General features: G+C 43.8%; 1 protein-coding gene across 7 annotated transcripts in view; it reads left to right on the forward strand.

Moving 5' to 3' along the window:
* Positions 1-18,284, forward strand: part of LOC126210649 (echinoderm microtubule-associated protein-like 2) — a 664,635-nt gene that overhangs the window by 458,976 nt on the left and 187,375 nt on the right. The gene's annotated exons all lie outside the window — the stretch shown is intronic.

Genomic DNA, 18,284 nt, shown 5'->3' on the forward strand with positions numbered 1-18,284 from the left:
AACACAGCTGTTTCACCCGATAACGGACGGGTTGCAGGTCCGGCCGTCTTGTAATCATTGTCATATTGTTTGCTGTTTTGATTTTTTTGCAAAAGCTTATTCAACTTAAGGCTTAAGATCAAAATAATTTTGCAAATTGTCCATTTTGTTACAAAAACTATGGTTAGGGTAAGGTGGGGTAAATCCGACCTAGTAATTTCTTGTGGCTATAAAACACTTATCCGAGGTCGGACCTTAACGTTATATAAATTAAATTATATGTAATATAAAGGAGCAACTGTTTGAGAAATATTTTTGTTAGACCATCAATGGTTTTTGAGATATCCGTATTTTAAGAAACGTCCAATTTTGCCATTTGCAAAAATGGTGGGGTAAATCCGACTCCCTATTTGTTTGGCTGATTTTGCACAGAAACAGTTCTAAATGAACGATATTTTTGGGAAATAATTATAAGCAATTATGTTTTTTACATAAATGAATAAAATGTATTCAAAAAATAACAATGTTTTGAGTACTAAATGTACTGAAAGTTAAATGAATGTAAATTTTATTTGAAAAAAGATGATTTCATTGCACGGCGGTGCAACAGCAATGTCGATCTCGGAATGTTAAAATCACAAGCGAAAATTCGTAAAGACATATCTATTTGCATTGCAGCAACTGCGCGGCGAATATCGTTTTGATTGCGTTTTGTCGTTTGTAATTTCGTACCATTTTACTAAAAATAAACAAAAATTCACTTTGTTTTAATAAATAATTCCATACACATAAACCATAAAAATTATGCGGTCAGATTTACCCCACCATGCCATTTTGCATTTACCACTCACAGAAATAATTCATATGAAATTTCCAACAAAAGCGATACATACACTGAATAGGTCACTAAATCCACTACAAAATCACTTACCGTTTGTTTTGCGACTGTTTTATTTAATAAGGTAAATCTAGTGATGCAATTTGCACAAGAATTAAATTGAAACAATCGAAAACACACTTGTTGTCTTTTGGGTGTCCAAATGTCAAATGCGGCAAAGCAGTCAAGGTGATATTTTCGTTATTTAGAATGCTCTATACGGTAACAGTAATGCGAAATCTCTCCTTATGCTCTATATGGTAACAGTAATGCGAAATCGCTCCGCTTTGCCGTTTCTCACAAATAGAGGGCGGTCGGGTTTACCCACCCGGTCGGATTTACCTCACCTTACGCTATATATTCATAAATAAACAGATTGTGTGAAAAGAAAGTTATATTGGTGGGTCCTCCCTTCCATGTTTTCCTTAGTTCCAGTAAGTACCATGTACCACACTGGGGTCTCATACACAAGTGACTGTAGATACCCTAGATATCATCATAGGAAAATAGTGAAGGGGATTGAGGTCAGCCGACCGCTGTGGCCGTGCGGTTCTAGGTTCTTCAGTCCGGAACCACGCTGCTGCTGCGGTCGCAGGTTCGAATCCTGCCTCGGGCATGGGTGTGTGTGATGTCCTTAGGTTAGTTAGGTTTAAGTAGTTCTAAGTTCTAGGGAACTGACGACCTCAGATGTTAAGTCCCGTAATGCTCAGAGTCATTTGAACCATTTTGAACCTCGCAGGCCATGACATAGGACCTCCCCTTCCAACCCAGCGACCAGGAAATACAGCACTGAGATGGTTGCGGACATCAACACTGAAGTGAGGCGGTGCACCGCCATGGTGTATCCACATCCTCTCACGAACAGCCAAGGCCACTTCTTCAACAACTCAGTAGAAGCCCTTGCACCAACCGCAAGTACAGGTGGCTATTCGGACGACCAGGTAAAAGATACGGCCCAGTGAGATTGTGGCCTACAATGCCGGCCCAGATATTCACAGTAAAACGTACTTGATGGTGTGACTCTACAACAGCGTGAGGGCTCTCCTTATCCCACTCGTGGCTGTTCCTGCTGTTCGAAATACCATCACGATCACATGAGGTTTCGTCAGTAAACAGCACATCATCATCAGTGTTCTGCCAAAAGGCAGATTTTCCCATGCTAGCTCTCCAGGCTGTCCGATGTTCTGCCATCTTCTTCAGGTCTGCATAATTTCCTCTTCCCTTTATGTCGTCTATCATCTTGTATCTCCTTCTTCCTCTCAGTCTTCTCCCACAAACCAATCCTTCCAAAGCATCTACTAGCAAGCACTCCCTTCTCAATGAATGTCCCAACCAGTTATTTTTCCTTTCTCTTACAACCTTCAGCAGACATCTTCTCTCACCAACCCTTTCCAATACTCTTTCATTACTCACTCTTTCTATCCAGCTTATTCTCTCCATTCTCCTCCACATCCACATCTCAAATGCTTCTAACCTTTTTTCATCCTCTCGTGTCAGCGTCCATGTTTCTGCCCCTGTGCCACACTCCAGACAAAACACGCCGGCCGGAGTGGGCGTGCGGTTCTAGGCGCTACAGTCTGGAACCGCGCGACTGCTACGGTCGCAGGTTCGAATCCTGCCTCGGGCATTGATGTGTGTGATGTCCTTAGGTTAGTTAGGTTTAATTAGTTCTAAGTTCTACGCGACTGATGACCTCAGAAGTTAAGACGCATAGTGCTCAGAGCCACAAAACATTTGACAAGCCTTTTCCTTAGCCTTTTGTCTAATTTGCCACAAGTCTCCTCTTTCTGTTGAATGCCTCCTTCGCTATGGCAATTCGAGTTTTCACGTCCTGGTGACACTCAAGTCTCCAGTTATTGTGCTTCCAAGATATTTAAATGCACTTACTTGGCTAATGGTAGATTATCCTATTTTAATATTGGACAGTCTGCGTCTTGTACTGATGACCATACTCTGTTTTTGCTGTGTTTATTTACATCCCATATTTCACACAAGCTTCATTCAGATCTTTCAGCATGTTATTCACTGTCCGCTCACTTTCTGTCAATAATACCATATCATCAGTAAATCTTATAATTCCCTTTCCACCAATACATGTTCCTCTTTTCCCATCTAAGCTTTTCGCAATAGCCTCTTCACGGTATACGTTAAACAACAGCGGGGAAAGGCAAGATTCCGGAGCAAACAGCACGATTTTGAGCAAATCAGGTCGATCAATACATTTTTGGAGAACTACTGATCCAGTGCGACACTTGATCCAAAGTCAGTCACAAGTATTGCATGTATTCATTGTGGGTGATACAGGTGGAGTACTCTACACATGCTGGTGTTGCAGCGCCCATGTCTCGTGCAGTACGACGAGTACTTGTAGTGGGGTGCGCTGCAGCACATTTGAGCACCTGGTCTTCAAAATCGGGTGTGCGAGTGGTCCTCAAGTTGCCAGGTCCCACGCTTCTTCTTTCCGATGAACCAGTCTCCCGCATTCGTCAGTCGAGAGAAATAACAGGGTGTATACGTCCCAGGACAACTGGGAGATCCGGGAAAAACCCGGGAATTTTTTCATCCGGGAGAAAACCGGGAAAAACCCGGGAATTTTTTAGAATTCCGGGAATTTTCCATTGTTTTTGTTATCAGTTAATTTTTTGTAATTTTGACTGGTAAGAACTGATACTCAACAAAGGATATTACTAATCATTATTTTCATTTTGTGGTGCAGTTCTTCTTGTTGCCTCCGTGCTTGCTAAGATATTACTGTATCCCGTGTGAGAATGTACGATGAATTTCTTAAATGACAGAGCGTTTGACTCTAATTTAAAAATCGACTCTTTGATAACGAGCCATTTAGATGAACTTCGAGCCCAGATGATCAGACATTTCTGTCGTCATTAAAAATTTTACTGGCTCATCTGTGTGATATATCTTAAAGTGTAATACGCGCATAAAACACCAACATTATATGCGAAAGCTTAGCTTCTCTTGCAGCGTATTAATCTTATAGACCAATATTATATGTGAAAGCTCTGCGTTTCGTGTAGCAACACTATGTATATTAATTTAAACCATTATCTTTCTCTGTTTGTTTGTTCGCGCTACTTAACAGTGATGTTGCTATTGGCTGACTACATCATGTGTCCTAAGCTCTGAGTACCCGCTGTCATCAGCTGGCGAGATCACGTGACATGAGCTATGACTGGCTTACAAAAGCGCATCGCAATCTCGATTTCAATTCTTCGGAAAGTAACATGTGGTGTTTGGTGGAATTCGGATTTATACTTTCGTAATACGAAAATATGCAGCGTACATGTTGCTGCACATCAAAGATCTTTCCAAAACGCGTTTTTTTCCCTGTGTTTAGTTTTCTAAAGCGCCGGGAAATTCTACGCCCGTGTATAAAACCATAATCATTTAAAGGACTGATAAGTTATACAGTTCCGAGAGAAAATATCCTGTCAGTTAACAGGGAAAAAGTATGTTTTCACCCGGGAGAAAGTGTATTTTTAACCCGTGAAGCCGGGAGAAACCCCGGAATTTTTTTTCCTTGTCTACGTAGACACCCTGAATAAACACTCATCGTGACGGACGATCCCTGTTAGGAAATCGTTCCCTGTACAGCCTTTCAGCAGAGAGAGCATTGCAAAGTACTTCCCCACACACAAGGTGCATGTCAATGAGTTCCTCGAAACTGTACCAGTACTGATCCATTGTACTGTACTGTACGTAGTGACTGTTGCCCTATCTTTGGGGCGACGTCGTTGTTTTTCCGTGTCGTATGAGTGTGAAGTTCAGTTGGGGACTCGGGAGGAGCCAGGTCCGCACAGTGCGAGAACACGCCGGGACCGCTGGTGGCGCGCATGGACTGCCGGATCGAAGGGCTGTGGTAACGAGGGTGCACGACCTCGTCGTAAACCGGATACTGCAAGCTTTAAGATTAGTGCATTTGAATTCAAGTAGAGAAACCTCCACCACTGTGATATCCCGCGATTCTTCAGTGACTTGGATTCGTGTTGCTGCTCTAAGTGTCGCCGAGGTGAAGAGCAGCGAGTGGAGTGTTTGGGGAAGGAGGATCTGATTAGCTTTCCTCGACGTCTTATACTATTTACTGCGTTCAGTTTGTTACAATTTGTTAAGTTCAACCAGCGGTATTTTTCCTGCCTGCTGGCCGCTAACCCCCCAGTTACCTGCCTTGGGGGTTGGTGTATGTAACGGTAGTGTACGTTTCCTCGCCTTGCCGCTGCTGTCCGCAAGGCGTGTAGTTTTGACAGCTTTCTTGATTGTAGGCTGGCTGGTGATTTTTTCCTACTCTGGTGGTAGTGAGTCCTTTCACATTCTGGGCACTCTAAACACAGTATTCTGGGGACATGGTGCAGACTGGCGGTTCCGGCTTCGGCGTATTGTTCCATTGTTGCATTTGGTTTGTCGGACGTCAGGTAGCTTCAGCAAGATTATCATTAGTCATTCGTTAGACTGCCACTAGACTGAGTTACCATCTTGTGAAGTGAATGCAAGTCTTGGCTGCCTATCTCATCGCTCGCGGAAGTGTTTGTCCTCGGAGGTCGATTTCTGGAACACCATCTGTGACTGGTCCTTCTGTTTTATTATCATACACTACTAGCCATTAAAATTGCTACACCACGAAGATGACGTACTACAGATGCGGAATTTAACCGACAGGAAGAAGATGCTGTGATATGCAAATGATTAGCTATTCAGAGTATTCACACAAGGTTGGCGCCGGTGGCGACACCTACAACGTGCTGACATGAGGAAAGTTTCCAACGGATTTCTCATACACAAACAGCAGTTGACCGGCGTTGCCTGGTCAAACGCTGTTCTGATGCCTCGTGTAAGCAGGAGAAATGCGTACCATCACGTTTCCGACTTTGATAAAGGTCGGATTGTAGCCTATCGCGATTGCGGTTCATCGTGTCGCGACATTGCTGCTCGCGTTGGTCGAGATCCAAAGACTGTTAGCAGAATGTGGAATCGGTGGCTTCAGGAGGGTAATACGGAACGCCGTGCTGCATCTCAACGGCCTCGTATCACTAGCAGTCGAGCTGACAGGCATGTTATCCGCATGGCTGTAACGGACCGTGCAGACACGTCTCGATCCCTGAGTGAACAGATGGGGACGTTTACAAGACAACAACCATCTGCACGAACAGTTCGACGACGTTTGCAGCAGCATGGACTATCAGCTCGGAGACCGTGGCTGCGGTTACCCTTGACGCTGTATCACAGACAGGAGCGCCTGCAATGGTGTACTCAACGACGAATCTGGGTGCACGAATGGCAAAATGTCATATTTTCGGATGAATCCAGGTTCTGTTTACAGCATCATGATGGTCGCGTCCGTGTTTGGCGACATAGCGGTCAACGCACATTGGAAGCTTGTATTTGTCATCGCCATACTGGCCTATCACCCGGCGTGATGGTATGGGGTGCCATTGGTTACACGTCTCGGTCACCTGTTGTTCGCACTGACCGCACTTTGAACAGTGGACGTTACATTTCAGATGTGTTACGACCCGTGGCTCTACCCTCTATTCGATCCCTGCGAAACCCTACATTTCAGGAGGATAATGCACGATCGCATGTTGCAGATCCTGTACAGGCCTTTCTGGATACAGAAAATGTTCGACTGCTGCCCTGGCCAGCACATTCTCCAGATCTCTCACCTACTGAAAACGTCTTGTCAATGGTGGCCAAGCAACTGGCTCGTAACAATACGCCAGTCACTACTCTTGATGAACTGTGGTATCGTGTTGAAGCTGCATGGGCAGCTGTACTTGTACACGCCATCCAAGCTCTGTTTGACTCAATGCCTAGGCGTATGAAGGCCGTTATTACGGTCAGAGGTGGTTGTTCTGGGTACTGATATCTCAGATCTATGCACCCAAATTGCGTGAAAATGTAATCACATGTCAGTTCTAGTATAATATATTTGTCCACTAAATACCCGTTTATCATCTGCATTTCTTCTTGGCGTAGCAATTTTAATGGCCAGTAGTGTATTACTTATTATAATGCCTTGTAACGCCTACATTAAAGGTTATGTATGCCTAGTTAATAGTTCTGGTCGCCTTCTGGAATAAAGTTACTACTGTAAGACGCGAATGTCAACTTGCTGGTGGTGTTTGCACGGTAAAGGACGTGCGGGAGTGTGTTCTGCAAGCGACTTGCGGGAGTTCACTCGCTAGTTGATACGCGCCTCTACACCTTCCAGCTCGGAGTTGTTCCCTTGACGGCGCACAACACGCGGCTGCCCTCTGTCTGTCTGCCTTCCGTGTTGTCCCGCTGACCCACCGACCTCGACCTTATCCCGGCAGAGCGAATGAACTCGCCGGTTATCGAACCACGCCCCTCTGCCGTGATAAACGCCCTCCCTCCCTCCAACACTCCAGATAATGGCCTTTGCGGGGGCGTACTGCGGCGCTTCCCGGCCCACAGCTGTCCGTCTCTCACGAAACCACTGCCGGCACTCCACGCCGCGTTAGACACCGTCCTATAACGAAGCGCGCCACACGAAAAATTAACGCCAGGTTCTCATTCAAATGAGCAAATCAGAGTCAAGACAATGAAAAGACATACAAAGGCTCTGTTTGGGCATTATGATAAAGCATACTTTCAACTTTATTTTTGATCTTCGATACGAAAAAAACAAAATGGCGCCCGTAATTATGGTTTCATCAAGGGCCTGCGAGTTTGAAGTATGCAGACTGCGTGCAGTGTTGCCTCTCAGGAGGTATCTGAAAAAAGGATAACATCAAACGATACCACACTAATTTGTGGGGGGCTTACACCGAACCACAATTAAATAAATGCGAATATTTTAGGTTAGGCTTTACCGTGACTGTTATTGACATTAAATGAAACAACAAGTTTCCTGTTATCAGTCACAGTTTTATTTATTTCCACCACGCGTTTCAAAGGTTTAAACCTCCATCATCGGGTGGATTTAAATTAGTTAGTATGACATTTTTGTGTGTGTGTGTGTGTGTGTGTGTGTGTGTGTGTGTGTGTGTGTGTGTTGTGTTACGACAGCGAATGGAACCTGTGAACACTGGAGGTACTCTATTTTACTTATTTTGTGTTCACCATTAGATACCAGTTTAATTTTATATCAGAAGAAATCGAAAACCATGTTCTGAAATAGCGTCTTGTTTCTCCACTAGGCAGTGCCACAAGTTCCTCCAAAAAATCGTCACACACACACACACACACACACACACACACACACACGCAATTGTCATACTAACTAATGTAAATCCACCCGATGATGGAGGTTTAAACATTTGAAACCCGTCGCGGAAAGAAATAAAACGGTGACTGGTAACAGTAAACTCGTTGTTTCATTTAACAAGTAAATGACCTTAAATTTAACAGTATAGTGCTAACTCGAACTTTGAGTTCGATTTTTGGGTTTTTCACTCTTCATGAAATTTTGAAATTTGTGGTGAGGTCTTATGGGACCAAACTGCTGAGGTCATCGGTCAGTAGGCTTACACACTACTTAATCTAACTAACATAGGCTAAGGACACACACACACACACACACACACACACAGAGACAGACAGACAGACACACACACACATAGACACACACACACACACACACACACACACACACACACACACACACACACACACACACACCAATGCCCGAGGGGGGACTCGAACCTCCGACCGGGGGGCGGGGGGGGGGGGGGAGGGGGGGGAGTCGCGCGGACCGTGGCAAGGTGACCTATACCGCTCAGCTACCCCAGCGGGACACTACTAATGGCTTTACAAAAAATAGTTAATATTAACAAATTAATATATTATAGGTATAAGCTCCCAAGAAAAGTGTTTGCTTTTCGGGGGACAAATGCAGGAGTTAATGGGAGGGTAATCCCAAAAGTAAGGTCTCCTATTTTTTTTATAAGTACAGAACTCTGTTTGTGTGGCAGTTGGTCACACTGTTACGAAGAGTGCTTCAGGCACTGTGTGTAAACATGCGCACGCCGCGCTGTGGCGCTGTCTTGGCTTGGCTCCCGTTGGATGTTACCGCCAAGTGCGAATTGCGCGTAGTCATTCGGTTTTTGAACGCAAAGGCCACTGCGCCGATTGAAATCCACCGCCAACTGACGGAAGTGTATGGTGAGTCGTGTTTGGATGTCACAAATCTTCGTAAGTGGGGTAGAGTGTTTGCAGCTGGTCAGACAGAAAATCACGGCGAACAAAGGAGCGGGAGACCGTCAATTTCTGAGGAGAAAGTGTTGAAGGTTGAGCAAAGCATCAAGGGCGGATCAACCTGGATGATCTCTGCACGCTGGTTCCTGAGGTTTCCCGAATCACCGTCCACAGAATTTTAACGGAAACATTGAACTACCGGAAGGTGTGCGCAAGATGGGTGGCACGCATGCTGACTGAGGACCACATGCGGCAACGAGTTGATGCTTCCCGCGCATTTCTTCACCGCCTTGCAGCCGAACAGGACAACTTTCTGGACTCGATTGTCACGGGTGACGAAACCTGGGCATACCACTTTACACCTGAGACCAAGCAACAATCACGCCAGTGGCGGCATCCTTCTTCGCCAAAGCCGCGGAAATTCAAACAAACACAGTCTGCCGGTAAAGTCATGGCAACCGTTTTTTGGGATCGGAAAGGGGTATTGGTCGACTTTATGCCCACTAGGACCACAATTAACGCTGACAGGTACTGTGAGACTCTGAAAAAACTCAAACGGGCAATTCAGAACCGGAGAAGACGAATGTTAAGCAAGGGCGCACACATTCTCCATGACAACGCTCGCCCACACATCGCTCGGCAAACCGTTGCTCTCCTGTAACAGTTTCAGTGGAACATAATCAGCAACCCACCCTATAGTCCTGACTTGGCGCCCAGTGACTATACCTGTACCCTAGGTTAAAAGACATTTGGCCGGAAAGCGATTCAGCTCCGACGACGAGGTGAAAGAAGAGGTTCATAACTTTCTGAAAAGCATGGCGGCGAACTGATATGACATGGGCATACAAAAACTGCCACAGCGTCTACAAAAATGCATCGGCAGAAATGGTGATTATGTCGAAAAATAGTTAAATGTTCAAGCTGTAAACTGACGTAAACTATTGTAGAAATAAACTGGTCTATGTACTTATAAAAAAAATAGGAGACCTTACTTTCGGGATTACCCTCGTAGGTTGCAATACTTTTTTATTTTATGCTGCAATTACCTGTCTAAACTTTATAAAACTTTTTATATGTATTTTTAGTTCAACCTGCATAAGACATGTTGTATTTTTGATGTCGCTGAACACAAATACGAAGTTGTATATTCAGTATGACTAATGCAATATGAAGAACAAAAAATTGTTTTTACCAAAATTAGACCAAAAAAGTGTGTTTTCGTTCCTTACGTTTGGTCTGCAATTCCAGGACCGTACAGCAACTCTTCTCCTAGTCAATTGTTACTGGAGAGCAATTCCCTCGCGCTTCTTGGGAAGAAAAGCCGAAGTGTCTGAGCTGGATATGCAGTGTTCGGCTACCTGCACACGTTGTTCGTAAGCCTTAAGTCAAATATGTTGGCATGCACACTGCAATACAATTCATTTTGTGAACGTGCGTCACAGCTCGACAAGTTTTCTACCTGAGCCGGGCGTCCCACGGCGGCCGAGGCGCTACTCGGAACAATGAGCTGTCGAAACTTTAGTAACGCACGGATTAAAAACCTCTTCGTCCCAACGTTCTAGACACACATAACTTTGCAAAAAAGCAGTAGAGAATCTAATCCTTGGCCATTGTGAAGTCAACGACGGGGTCAAGGCCGATGTAGAGAAGTCTGGACATCAATTTTGCCTACATCTACATCCATACTCCGCAAGCCACCTGACGGTGTGTGGCGGAGGGTACCTTGAGTGCCTCTATCGGTTCTCCCTTGTATTCCAGTCTCGTATTCTTCGTGGAAAGAAAGACTGTCGGAATGCCGCTGTGTGGGCCCTGAACTCTATGATTTTATCCTCATGGTCTCTTCGCGAGATATACGTAGGAGGAAGCAATATACTGCTTGACTCCTCGGTGAAGGTATGTTCTCGAAACTTTACCAAAAGCCCGTACCGAGCTGCTGAGCGTCTCTCTTGCAGAGTCTTCCACTGGAGTTTATCCATCATCTCCGTAACGCTTTCGCGAATACTAAATGTTCCTTTAACGAAGCGCGCTGCTCTCCGTTGGATCTTTCTCTATCTCTTCTATCAACCCTATCTAATACGGATCCCACACCGGTGAGCAGTAGTCAAGCAGTGGGCGAACAAGTGTACTGTAACCTACTTCATTTGTTTTCGGACTGCATTTCCTTAGGATTCTTCCAATGAATCTGTATGGCATTTGCTTTACCGACTATCAACTTTACATGACAATTCCATTTTAAATCACTCCTAATGCCTACTCCCAGACAATTTATGGAATTAATTACTTCCAATTGCTTACCTGCTATATTGTAGCTAAATGATAAAGGATCTTTCTTTCTATGTATTCGTAGCGCATTACACTGGTCTATATTGAGAATCAATTGCCATTCCCTGCACCATGCGTCAAATCGTTGCAGATCCTCCTGCATTTCAGTACAATTTTCCATTGTTACAACCTCTCGATATACTACAGCATCATCCGCAAAAAGCCTCAGTGAACTTCCGATGTCATCCACAAGGTCATTTATGTATATTGTGAATAGCAACGGTCCTACGATACTCCCCTGCGGCACACCTGAAATCACTCTTACTTCGGAAGACTTCTCTCCATTGAGAATGACATGCTGCGTTCCGTTATCTAGGAACTCTTCAAATCAATCACACAATTGGTCTGATAGTCCATATGCTCTTACTTTGTTCATCTGGGGAACTGTATCAAACGCTTTGCGAAAGTCAAGAAACACGGCATCTACCTGGAAACCCGTGTCTATGGCCCTCTGAGTCTCGTGGACGAATAGCGCGAACTGGGTTTCACACGATCGTCTTTTTTGAAACCTACGCTGATTCCTACAGAGTAGATTTCTAGTCTCTGCTATGGTGGGGTTGAAGTAGACGACACAGTGTAACCTCGTTAACAGAGAATACCCTTACTTTCGGCAGTAACTGGCGCTTTGTGTGTATTTCCGAACCGCAAACTGCATTGTTATGTTTAAAAATAAATCATTTAGGGGAGACCAGGGCACGATTACGCACATGACTTTTCTCGCAAACCAGTGTTGCTAGAGCACTACCAACAATGGAGCATTAATACTGCTTCCAGCTGAGGCCTCCCACAAACTTCACGGCACCAGGTGAGTCGACGTCTCACCGCGGATGACGTATTTGTGTTTTTGTGCTAGGTGACTAAATTTTGTTACTCAGATATCGAAGCTCTGAGGAAGCATACCTCGTACAATTGAGAACAGATGAATATATGTGCGTTTACAGCTTATTCTGCTTCGCAAGATAAATTTGTATAATTTGAAAACCCGGAAGTTGTTACTGCAGTTGCAGACTAACACAGACATGGCGATGGAGCTCGTTTGCGTATATTTTTCATTGCCATCCTATATGAATCCCCAGTCAACGGAACTTTGCAATTGGAAACACACTATGAAGGCACAGGAGAATCAAAGGTAGAAATTGCTTAAAAGGGGTATACGATTCTAATTAAAGAATTAATTTTGTGAGAGCAGGGACTGATAAGGGTACGAAATTCTTAAAAGCAAGATCAAGGAAAAATGTGTACAGGCCTGCTTCTGATGTCGTCATTAGTGTTCCGCGCAAAGGAATGTTTCCACATGATAGTTCTCCATGCTCTACAGTTTTCTGTCATCCGCTGCAGGCCCGCGTAATGTATTATCTTGTATCTCCTCCTTCCTCTCGATCTCCTCTCAGAAACAAATCCTCCCAAAGGTGCACTCTCGTTTCAACAAATGTCCCACCCACGTCTGCTTCCTTTCTCTTTTAACCTACAGTATTCTTATGAAGAGGACGAAAATTATTTTTGTATTTGCTGCTTAAAACGATACAACCAACCAATCAATCAAACAAAATCAAGAATGGGCTCAATGACTGATGTAAAAGGTGGGCTCACTACGATTGAGCCGCAAAAACACATTACTTTGTGTGTGTGTGTGTGTGTGTGTGTGTGTGTGTGTGTGTGTGTGTGTGTGTGTGTGTGTGTGTCCTCTCGGACAGGGATAATGATAAGTCCTTTAATTGACCTTTAAATGACATTCAAACTACTCTATATCCCATACCATACTAGTAGGTGGAAGTTCGCCAAAAAAATGGTTTACTGCCAGCAAAATTGTTGTTTTATCATGTTAATGTAAGAAACACGGTAATTTTGAAAATTTTACTGATGTGTTTTGTTTACTCATTGTTGTGTTCTACGGTACTCCTAAACGTGTCCCCATTGGTCCACAAACTTGCTCCATATACGGGGCTCGTTTACGTATTGCGTTTAGGCCTGTACAAAATTATTTTGCCCTCTGAAATGTAATGTTGAGTTAGAAGTATTTTACAGAGTTATACCTTAATAACTGTGCTATACCTTAATAACTGTGCTATACCTTAATAACTGTGCTATACCTTAATAACTGTGCTATACCTTAATAACTGTGCTATACCTTAATAACTGTGCTATACCTTAATAACTGTGCTATACCTTAATAACTGTGCTATACCTTAATAACCGTGCTCTACTCTGACAACCGTGCTCTACTCTGACAACCGTGCTCTACTCTGACAACCGTGCTCTACTCTGACAACTGTGCTCTACTCTGAGGTGAAAAGGTGGACACAAAACGGGAATAGGAATTCGTGGCGGGCCGCATAAAAGACCTATCACCAAAACAATAAATACATAGAGTTCATGTCCTTACTATTATATACTGCATGCTGCTCCTTCCCCCCCCCCCACCCCCACCCCCACCCACCCACACACACACACACACACTTTTTTCGTTTTATATTTAACTAGTATTCTAACAGCTATTACAAAAACTAAGTTCAAAGTTTCAGAACTGTTTGTATGCTGCTAGAATAAATTATTTTACACTTTTTACACTGCTTTAGAAACGTATTATATTAAAAACTTTTTATTGAAATATTTATTCACTTCCAAAAACTGATTTAAGTGAAACACAGTCGTCATCAGTGGGTTTCTTTCTTCTAAAAAATGTAAATATCATTATTACAATACATTACGAAAAAAGTTCATTACTTCTGTACTGTTTGGTTACAGATACTGCATGAACAATTTTATAACACCTTTAAATAAAAACTCATTGCGTAATTTTTGTGTGTGTTGCCGTGTTTTCAGCATACATCATGTCATCTGCAGTATTGTTGTTGTTGTTGTTTGGTCTTCAGTCCAGAGACTGGTTTGACGCAGTTCTCCATGCTACTCTATCCTACGCAAGCCTCTTCATCTCCCAGTACCTACTGCAACCTACATCCTTGTGAATCTGCTCAATCTCTTGGTCTCCCTCCACGATTTTTACCCTCCATGGTGCCCTCCAGTACTAAATTGGTGATCCCTTGATGCCTCAGAATATGTCCTACCAACCGATCGCTTCTTCTTGTCAAGTTGTGCCACAAACTCCTCCTCTCCCAAATTCTATTCAATACCTCCTCATTAGTTATGTGATCCACCCATCTAATCTTCAGCATTCTTCTGTAACACCACATTTCGCAAACTTCTATTCTCTTCGTGTCCAAACTATTTATCGTCGTAGTTTCACTTCCGTACATGGCTACACTGCATACAAATACTTTTAGAAACGACTTCTTGACACTTAAATGAACACTCGATGTTAACAAATTTCAGAAACAGCTTCCTGACACTTAAATCTAGATGTTAGCAAATTTCTCTTTTTCAGAAGCGCTTTCCTTGCCATTGTCAGTCTACATTTTATATCATCTCTACTTCGACCATCCTCAGTTATTTTGCTCCCCAAATAGGAAAACTCTTTTACTACTTTAAGCGTCTCATTTCCTAATCTGATTCCCTCAGCATCATCCGACTTAATTCGACTAAATTCCATTATCCTAGTTTTGCTTTTGTTGATGTTCATCTTATACCCTCCTTTCAAGACACTGTTCATTCCGTTCAACTGCTCTTCAAGGTCCTTTGGTCTCTCTGGCAGTATTACAATGACATCGGAGAACCTCAATTTTTGTATTTCTTCTCCGTGGATTTTAATTCCTACTCCGAATTTTCCTTTTATTTCCTTTACTGCTTGCTCAATACACAGATTGAATAACATCGGGGATTGGCCAGAACACTGTCTCACTCCGTTCCTAACTACTCATAATGAATAAGAAAACGTGGACTTAAAAACTTTAGTGTTATTATAATTGGAATTTGCGGTTGTATTGTGTTACAGTTTTGGTGGGTACTAGGTCGTAGAATTGGGGAGAAGAGAAGTTTGTGGCACAACTTGAAGAAGGGATCGGTTGGTAGGACATGTTTTGAGGCATCAAGGGATCACAAATTTAGCATTGGAGGGCAGCGTGGAGGGTAAAAATCGTAGAGGGAGACCAAGAGATCAATACACTAAGCAGATTCAGAAGGATGTAGGTTGCAGTAGGTACTGGGAGATGAAGAAGCTTGCACAGGATAGAGTAGCATGGAGAGCTGCATCAAACCAGTCTCAGGACTGAAGACCACAACAACAACAACAACAACAACAACAACAACAGGTCGTAGCGTAAACTGCCAGGTACTCGCGGTAGTCGGTTGCTTTGAAAACACGGAACAGAGCATAGCTCTTCTTCGTAGCAGTAATTCAAAATTACGCCATCTTACTGTTGACAAGCGTAGAGAGATATATCGCGAGAAGATTTTAAAATCTGTAGCGGGAATTATGAAGGCTTCTGTTCCTCATTTACGTCTCTGAGTGGGATGGAGGTAGGTTGGGAGTGGTGTGTGTGTGTGTGTGTGTGTGTGTGTGTGTGTGTGTGTGTGTGTGTGTGTGTGTGTGTGTGTGATTTCTGTTCTGTGTCCTGTGTTACGTTTCTTAAAGAAGCGAAGAGAGTGTTCAAATGGCTCTGAGCACTATGGGACTTAACTTCTATGGTCATCAGTCCCCTAGAACTTAGAACTACTTCAACCTAACTAAGGACATCACACACATCCATGCCCGAGGCAGGATTCGAACCTGCGACCGTAGCGGTCGGGCGGGTTCCAGACTGTAGCGCCTAGAACCGCTCGGCCACTCCGGCCGGCGGAGAGAGTGTTGTTGTAGTGTGTGCTGTTTTTTGATTTATTATGCTGTTGCCTTCGACTGAACCCTTGCGCATATACCGGGCTGAATCGCTATCGAGGCAGGCGATAGTATTTACCTAGTTTTGTATTGAGCCGGAGTTTCAGTAAGTTTCGTTTAATATTTGGTGTGGTACGAGTCAGCAGAGATAATGGTGTTCGTTATCAGTCGACAGTGATTGATGTGATATCCACAAATGTTGCTGATTTTTGGTTTTTCGGAAATCAGTAAATGAGATTTTCCGACAGTCTGAGTTGTAATGCTTTCGCAGAACAGCTTCCCAGGACTTAGCGTTTTAACGCAGAGTCATGTCGCAATTCGAGCTTATCTTCTCCAGGAACATCACGAGGAAAACGGACAAGGAAGTGGCCTGAATCCACCTACGCTTGATTCGACAAAACGCAACCCACGTAGTGAGCAAGCACAGCGAATTTTCCAGGGCCGAGATTTAAGCCAGCAAACGTTTACAGCGCCTGGAGCCCTACCGATGGGTTAGGTGTGTAAAGACAGTATAAATAGAGAGTCGTTTCAAACTGAAACTGGTCTGCATTTCTCAAGGCGTTTCACTATACGTTTTCATACCACCACGTTAGCGTACTTACGGAGTACGAAAGTATAGTATAAATACCGAGGTTGGGGTGAGGGTGGGGGGCGGGAGAGGGGGGGGGGGTTCGATCTCTGGTCGGTCCTAGAGATCATTTTGGCAGTTTTGGTGAAACATTGTTGATTTGGACTTGTTGACTCCAAAAGCTATGTTTTGATCACGTGTTTGTATGTGTCCAAAACATAGAAAGTGGGGAAAACCGAAATGGGACGATTAGAGGACACTGAAATGAAATGTTGCGTGAAATGTGGTTTGATCGACCAATGAAATTAGACATCTTGCAGTGGGAAGGAACGTAGTGAACTGAGGAGAGAGAACAGTTTGGCACACAATACAATACGAGTCGTTTGTGAAAATAATAACGGGAGGTTTTTGGATGGTTTTCAGCTGCTATGTTGTTGATCTGAAGTGGCCGAGCGGTTCTAGGCGCTTCAGTCTGGAACTGCGTGACCGCTACGGTCGCAGGTTCGAATCCTGCCTAGGGCATGGATGTGTGTGATGACCTTAGGTTTGTTAGGTTTAAGTAGTTCGAAGTTCTAGGGGACTGATGACCTCAGCTGTTGTCCCATAGTGCTCAGTCATTTGAACCATTTGTTGATCTGAGTTCATTCGCACGGTCCTTTACTTAAGCACACGCACTCCACGTTTGAAATGGCCAGTGAAGATAACACTACCTAGCTTGGTTTGCGCATCTACGTCACGCATACTCCGACAGCCAATCAGGATTCAGTAGTGTCCTGAGTACTCTGTTCTGAATGCCGTAGCTAATGCGAGCATTAAACGTGGTCGTAGCGAGTTGTTCAGTGAATTTAGCTTTCATTTTTTGCGAGTTGTCATTGCTGATGGTGGTGGCAAGCGATAAACTCTGCATAAGCAAGCGAGAGACATACAGTAATTACGCTTCCTTCAAACGGAAATCACGTGCAAGGCGTACCGTGGGGATCGTCAGCAGTGGCATTCCCGTCCGTGGATCGGCCTATAGCGTCGCTTTGGTTGCATTCGCGTGTCCGTGCTGGTGAAGAAGAACATGCGAGTGATGCCAGTGATTTTCAAACAACTGTATGTCGAATACAGTTAAGAAAAGGGCCTATGTCCACTTGAAGTTTTTTGTTCAGAATGTCCAATCCCTCAAAGCACTTATCTTTCCTACTGACATCCTGTATTCTGGGCAATTTCCGCTCCGTTTGAAGCAAAAGCTAGCATTTCATGTATCTCTATGTTCGTGACGACATGTCTTCTGAACTGTAGGTCGTATAACGATATAATTTTGCCAGGTACTTCAGAGGTATATGTGGATATTCGCCTCGAATACGATTCGCATTAAAGAAGTAGGGGCTAATAAATTGAAACGTCATGCATGTTTCTGAAGTTTTACTCCGTGACAGCGAAAATCTAATAAGCGGTAAACATGTTTTTCCTTTCATTGTTTTGTGCTGGATGCTGGCGAGAAAAAAAAATCGTGGATGTTTCAAATTACCTGTGAAGTTTGTTGATAGTCGGTTAGTGTTCTCCATTCTCATATACTGGATGGATATAGTCTGGGTGATTTGCGCGCCATGAGTTAT

This window comes from Schistocerca nitens, chromosome 10 (genome assembly GCF_023898315.1).
Source record: "Schistocerca nitens isolate TAMUIC-IGC-003100 chromosome 10, iqSchNite1.1, whole genome shotgun sequence".
In the NCBI taxonomy this organism is placed as follows: Eukaryota; Metazoa; Arthropoda; class Insecta; order Orthoptera; family Acrididae; genus Schistocerca; species Schistocerca nitens.